Source organism: Telmatherina bonti (genome assembly GCF_933228915.1).
Source record: "Telmatherina bonti genome assembly, chromosome: 4".
In the NCBI taxonomy this organism is placed as follows: domain Eukaryota; kingdom Metazoa; phylum Chordata; class Actinopteri; order Atheriniformes; family Telmatherinidae; genus Telmatherina; species Telmatherina bonti.
In genome coordinates this window covers 37649551-37657508 of record NC_136622.1, presented here as the reverse complement: position 1 = coordinate 37657508, position 7958 = coordinate 37649551, and positions in this window count along the sequence as shown.

The following is a 7958-nucleotide window of genomic DNA, read 5'->3' as shown; positions in this document are numbered from 1 at the left end:
CTGATTGTAAATTCACACACTTTTCCAAATATGGTTAGGCACCGCCTTCTTCCTGGTCCCCACAGATATGGATTGTGACCATAGCATGAAATGATCAGTTTTAAAAGATTATTTCAATTTAAAAGACAATTTCGAACTCAAACTATGAGTGGACATTTATCTATAAAGATGGACTTCTGTAATTCAGTACTTAAACATTTGAATTTTCACTTAGATAATTGTCTGTTCACTGAACTTTCATGAAAATTTAACAAAAGGCAAAAATGGGGTTCATAGTGTAAATTTATTAGAGATTTAATTCATTAACAGGTTTTGAAACTCGTGCAGACTGCATAAAAACATAACAGGGGTGAGCATTTGTGCAATTTTTTTATAAGGTCATATTCCACACTGCAGTTTTAGGACCGACAACACATATACACATGCTCTATCTATCTATCTATCTATCTATCTATCTATCTATCTATCTATCTATCTATCTATCTATCTATCTATCTATATATATATATATATATATAATTTATGGGGGGGGTTTATGGGGAGAGAGAGATGCTTTATTCATTCCCAGGAAGGAGATAAGGGGTGGGGATTCAGGTTGTTCCAACAGTTCCCTTTTTCACAAAAATTTGTTACAATGATAAATAGATAAAATTAAAGATTAATATTAAACAGTTTAATGGCTGCTGGAATAAAGGACTTGCTGAACCTTTCAGTCCTGCATCAAAATGAGACCAGTCTCTCTGTCCTTCCAGAAGAATAGCTATCGTTGCTCCACCACAGTTCTGATAGGGTCCAGACTTCTACTAAGGACAGAACTAGCTTTTCTGACCAGTTTGTCCAGTCCTTTGCAGTCCTTGTTTGTAATGCTGCTCCTCCAGCAGACACCAGCGTAAACCATCACACTTTTGATGACTGTGTTATAGAACATCTGCAGCAGGTCACTGCAGACATCAGAGGACCTGAGCCATCAGAAGAAGATAAGGTGACTCTGTCCCTTCCTGCATGTTGTGTCTGTATTGGCTAACTATTCCAACCTCTGGTCCTGAAACACCCCCAGGTACCTGTAGGTCTTCACAGTCTATTTTCTCTCCATCAATACACACTGGCTTTCTGTGTGATGCAGATCTCCTGCAATCAACCACAACCTTCTTGGTCTTGGAGATGTTCAGGAGAAGACAGTTCTTTTTAACACTAAAAGGCCCAGAGCTACGAGAATTTTTGTCAGCCTGCAGTCCCCCCACAAATCACTAATCCCGTTTTTCATGTAAAGGCCCCATTTAGCGCTGTCATGAGGAACCATTCCACCCCCACCAGTGCAAAGTTTTAGCTCATGCCTCTGTCTTGAGAGTTTTACCTGAGAGCACTGAAAAAACTCATGTGTTGAAACATGATGAATGAAACATTTCTAATGAAACATTTGTGTCGCCAGATCTGCGGGATTGGAGTGATTTTACATGGCAGCTGAGTCATCAGCACATCAGCTGATATAACGGACAGTTCTTGATCTGTACAAAGAAAATAAAAAATATCTATTTATATAGGCTATATATAAATATATATGCAGCTGTATTGCGGAGGATAAAACTATTTAGAAGTGCAGCGCAGTTTCTGCTCCACGCAGCACCAGCAGCACTGCTTTGCTAGTAAAAAAAAAAAAAAAAAAGTGGGAAAGAAACGACAAAAGTGTGAAACGTTTTTGGAGTTGTTGCATGCTTTTATCTGAACTCCACAGCACTGCCGCATGCCATTGGACCAAACAGTTGTACGCAGCAGCAATGTAAATTCTGAATTGAGTGTAGCTGCGTGATATGTGTCAACACTGGCTGCGTCGTCAGGTCTCTACACCAGAATATGATGTCAATGAAAAAATCAGATCCGCTGCAGCACTGGGAAGTTCAGACACCAGCATGAAACGTGTCTGTCCAGCTGTTGCTCCTTTCATACCCCTCAGATTCACACGTCCGCTGAACTGATGCGCTCTTTTATATTAAAAATATAACAATGAACACCAGATGCACATGCTGGCTAAACTGATGAACGAATGGATAGATGGATGGCAAGATAGATAGATGGATGGATAAATGGATGATAGCTGGATGGCGGAATAGATGAAAGATAGATCGATAAATGGATAGGTGGATGGATAGATGGATGGCCAGATAGATGGATAGATGGATGGATAGATGGATGGACAGATGGATGGATAGATTGATGGACAGATGGATGGATATATTGATGGACAGATGGATGGATAGATGGATGGACAGATGGATGGACATATGGATGGAAAGATAGATGGACAGATGGATGATAGATGGATGGAAAGATAGGTAGATGGATGGAAAGATGGATCGATTGATGGATGAAAATTTAGATGGATGGATGGATAGATGGATGACTGAATATATAGAAATATAGATAGATAAATGGATAGATGGATAAATGGATGGACAGATGGATAGATAAATGGATGGATGGATGGATGGATGGATGGATGGATAGATGGATGATAGATGGATGGCTGAATAGATGGAAAGATAGACAAATGGATAGATGGATGGATAGATTGATAGATGGATGGATAGATGGATGAATGAATGGGGTGATGGATAGATGATAAATGGATGGAAAGATAGATGGGTGGATAGATGGATGAGTAGATGGATGGATAGATGGATGGATAGATGGAAAGATGGATAGATGGATGGAAAGATGTATGGCTGAATAGATGGAAAGATAGATAAATGGATAGATGGATGGATAGATGGATAGACTGATGGATGGAAAGATAGATAGATGAATGGATAGATAGATAGATGGATGGAAAGATAAATGGACAGACAGATGGATAGATGGATGGACAGATGGATGGATAGATGGATCAATTGATGGATGAAAATTTAGATGGATGGATGGATAGATGGATGATAGATGGATGACTGAATAGATGGAAATATAGATAGATAAATGGATAGATGGATAAATAGATGGACAGATGGATAGATAAATGGATGGAAAGGTGGATGGATGGATGGATAGATGGATGATAGATGGATGGCTGAATGGATGGAAAGATAGATAAATGGATAGATGGATGGATAGATGGATAGATGGATGAATGAATGGGGTGATGGATAGATGATAAATGGATGGAAAGATAGATGGATGGATAGATGGATGAGTAGATGGATAGATAAATGGATGGAAAGGTGGATGGATGGATGGATAGATGGATGATAGATGGATGGCTGAATGGATGGAAAGATAGATAAATGGATAGATGGATGGATAGATGGATGAATGAATGGGGTGATGGATAGATGATAAATGGATGGAAAGATAGATGGATGGATAGATGGATGAGTAGATGGATGGATAGATGGATGGAAAGATAGATGGACAGATGGATGGATAGATGGATGGAAAGATGGATGGCTGAATAGATGGAAAGATAGATATATGGATAGATGGATGGATAGATAGATAGATGAATGAATAAATGGGGTGATCAATAGATGGATATATGGATGGATAGACTAATGGAAAGATGGATGGATAGATGCATGAGCTCTGCATGAGCGTCTTAAAAACACAATGCCCCGCCCCTTCCCATGAACTTCCCATTACTACAAATAAAAGAGATTTTCCCCCAAATTTCCCAATAATATATCAACCACCCAAAGAAACCATATCAACAAAGTTCATGAACGTAACCCCATACATATTTCCACAGATGAACATAGAAAAACATAATACTACGGTGTATTAATCTGAAAATCCGTTAGTCACGGGACGATGACGTCTTTGCCGCATTGCGGCATACTCCAGCCATAAAACACAGGTAAACCTCTTAACCCAGTTTTCACCAACCCCCCAGAAGATGAAGATGACACCCCAGTAGTGCTCCCAGTATTTGTAGCAAAACCAATAGGTGTGCATCCCTATTAGTCTGCTACCTGACAGGTGGCATGACTGAACTAAAGCAGCTACGTGGGACTGCGAGAGATTTGCTGGGCCTGACAACCCGGAACACAGTCAGGTAGGTGGTTGGGGGTGTGGGTGTCAGTGACAAGGCAGCTTTGTCACGGAACATGAAAATTTTACCAGGTAGAGTTAAGGTCCAATTTGACCATGAGTTCTTGTCAGGAAAATTTTACCAGGTAGAGTTAAGGTCCAATTTGACCATGAGTTCTTGTAGGGCTTCCGGTCCCCAGGGGACCTTTTTTTGTTTTAAATTTTTACTTATATTTCACTGACACTACTAACAAATACAAAAAAAATCAAATAAAATATGTCAATAATTGATACTATTTAAAAGGGTTACAACAATATGAAAAAGAAAGCCTTTTTTAAAATGCTGATCTGATGTGAAAGTAAATCACAGTAAAAGCACTAAATGTTTCTAATAAAGACACACCAAAGTATCTTGAATCATTTGACAAAATTAGGAGATTCAATAAATAATTAGGTGGTGAGCTTAAACCCCCAATGGTGTAGCTAAAATTGAGCCCTTGCATGGCAGTAGAATCCAAAAGAGGGAGGAAACCTGGAAATTCAACGGGATATCTGTCTAAAATTATGCTGTTAAAACAATGGTAGATTTTTTTTAAAAATATGTAAAGAAAACATCTTTTTTTTTAAATGTTAACTGCTGTAGCTTTGAGATATAGATTTTGATGTTATTTTTATTTAATGAATTCAGTTGAATAGAAACACCAACATTTAAATCTGATTTTACAAAGAACTGTAACTGTATTCCATACTATCCATTTAAAATAGATAGAATACGCCAAAAAATTAACAAAAACACACTATATTTTGTTCTCAAATCAAATCAAATCAAATTTGATTTGATATCTTTTGTTCTAATCTTTACTTCCTTTCGCCGGCTTTTATTTTTGAAACAGCAGGAAGTAGCAACTATTTAGCAGTAGCTTAATTTCTCACAATTTTTCGAAGGGCAGTTGATGAGGAAATGAGACCGGAGTTTAAAGCTGTGACTACTAAAGAACATGTCCGTAAGTATTAAGATTTTATTATTTAAGTTATGCATTGACAACATAGCATTGCTGTCTGTCTGTTGTGATTTCTTTGAGAATGTGCAGCTCAGCTAGCTAGGTAGCTAGCTTGTGTCACAGATTTTGGATATATCCATTTGTTGCTTTTAAATTTGGCAGTGTTGTGTGGTTAAACATGAATTTCATTGTAGGTAGGGAAAATTCCATCCAAAATAATTTGGGATTTATGATTTGGTTTATTATCTTAAGGCTTAAATCACACATGTAGGTAGCAGCAGGCATGGATTACTGGTATGACGATGTCCCCATAAGTGACATTTTTCCAAAATCCATAAAAGAACATGGGAATCATATTGTATGCTCATTATCAGTTAAGAATAGGCTGGCTACAGGCTTCAAGGTATACCACAGTATGAAAAAGTCATGGTTTCAAAACCACTCCAACATACCATTCCTGAAGTATTATTATTATTATTATTATTATTATTATTATTATTATTAATATGTGACATCTCGTTAAGGAGAAAGTAGAGGTCCTTCACTTGTGCAATTATAGCAGCCCGCCCCCCCCCCCTGCGTTTCTTGACAAACAGACGAGTCTGTAGGCTGTGTGATTATTGGAGGCTTTCACGCTGCACTTTAGCCTAAGAAGCCAGAATCTCATTGCCTCAGTTGCCAAATCTTCTAAGCATGTTGGGTATTTATTTGTATATGTTCACACTGTTGTTGACGTTTTTTTTTTCTTTTGTTTTTTTTAAACTTTTGTTCGGCACTAGTCTACTGTCTTGGTATATCACAGAGCCTCAATTTTACAACTAATACTGTAATATTAGACCTGATTAATCCAGGTGTGTCTGATCATTGCCGTTGTGTCGACTGAGGTCAAGCAGACCTGGATTTATAAATTCATCCTGTAATGTAAGACAGGAGACAAAGGAGCTTCCTTAAAATTTGCGGTTCATGTAGACTTTTCAGTGACAAGCAAAGAACTGGTCATGTGTACCAACAACCCTTTCTTAAATGTTCCAGCCATTGACCAGTGCAAACATGGAACCAACAGAATTGACTTCCAGTCTTCCATGGCCTCGTTCAGGTTCTCAGCAGACCAACGATGGCCCTGAGGATGACAGCCTTTCTGAACAGGTAGTTGCATACGATATATAGTCCCACACCTACCTAGTGTTTGTTTTTTACATATACATTTATCTATTCAAATCTTTCTTATACATCCTGGTTCTCAGAGACAGATTTAGCAAATGAGTCTGCATTTTGGACAGCTAAGTGGCATGTTTTAGATGCTGTTGAGTAGGGCAGTGTCCCATAATTCTGGTCCTCGGGGCCCACTGCCCTGCATGTTATGGTTCCTACCAACTCCACTGCACATGATGCAGATGAACTTCACTGCTTGCCAAGTTCTATTAAATTCGGATAATGAGCCATTGATTTGAGTCAGGTGTGTTTAAAGTAGGGTTACCTACAACACGTGCAGGGTAGTGGGGCCCAGGTCATAGGTTAAGTAACACTGCAGTAGGATTTGAAAACTTGGATACAGATAGTAATAGAAGCAAATGTATTAGTAAGGCTAAGATGTCCTTGACTATGAGATGTGTTGACATGGCGTAGGTCTGACTGACATTTGATGGCCAGATGTCCTTAACTACAGCAATGAGTTAAATTGTCTGTGTATGCAGTTGCCGAGCTGCATCTGGGTAAAATTTAATGAGACGCCATGGTTTCTAAATGTGTTTATTAAGTGTCTTTTTTGGACACTCACGGGGTCCCCACAGCACATGTTAACAAGTGTAAACTAGTGTGTTCAGAGCTGGAGCAAAGTCAGTCCCCAGAAGGACATGTAACTAAGGGTGTGTGTTGGGTCCCCATGACTCATGTCTGAGGGGTGTTAAACACCAAAACCAGTTGTAATATTTTTTTTATAGTTTTATTGTATTCTTTCAAATATTAGACTTGAAAGAAGCAATTTGTTGTCCAAATTTATATTCCTTAAAAATTATGAACATCAACTACAGTCAGTTGCATCACATGCCTCATCCTCCACAAACATGGTAATTGAGTCTAGCATTTATTTAAACTGTTTTTGTTACCTAAACAGAAAATATTCTCAACCTGCATGAAAAGGATAGTGGCAGTGAAGATGACGACAACAATGCTGTCGAGGAAAATTCCTCCGCTATTAGTAAGAGTGTTAAAAAGTTAATATGCTACCAGTACAGAAGTTGCCTTATATTAACTTTTTGCCATTGTAACTAAATGTACCTTTTGGAAAGAGAAACACTAACAGAATGTGGCAATGCTGAGAATTGAAATATATTTTTGAAATTGAATTATTCTTTAAAAAATCTTTAATTTGCCTTTTTCCCCAATTTCAACGCAATGTCTGAATTGTTACATTAACTTTTAATTTTACCATTAAAAATGTTGCTTTAATTTTCATAGAACCATCGGCAGTGCAAATCCTTCCTGATAGTGGGAACAAGATGGCATCACCACCGTCCAGGAAACCTAAAATATTACCCTCATCTTCATCAGATGATGATCAGGAAGTCAATAAAAGTTGTTCTGCAATGTTTGTTTTTCCTAGAATTTTTTTAATTTATGTTAGCAACAGTTGTTATTGATGGTTTGGTTTAAATCAAATATGACTGAGTAAATATCTCAAACAGAGGTATGGTCCCCACTTGGTAAGTTAGTATGTGTAAATTATGCAAATTATATGTAAATCTGGTCCCCATCTGTCTTGTTTTTTCGAAAGTTAATGAGTCCTCATAAAGCATTGTCCAGACAGGTTGATGAACTTACTTTTGAAATTCTGTTATTTGAAGCCGTGTATAGGACAATACAGCTTCAAATGTTATACCTGATTTTTTATTAGTCTGTAGATCCACCAGAAAGGGTGGTCCCCACAAGTGATGCTTAAAAAGT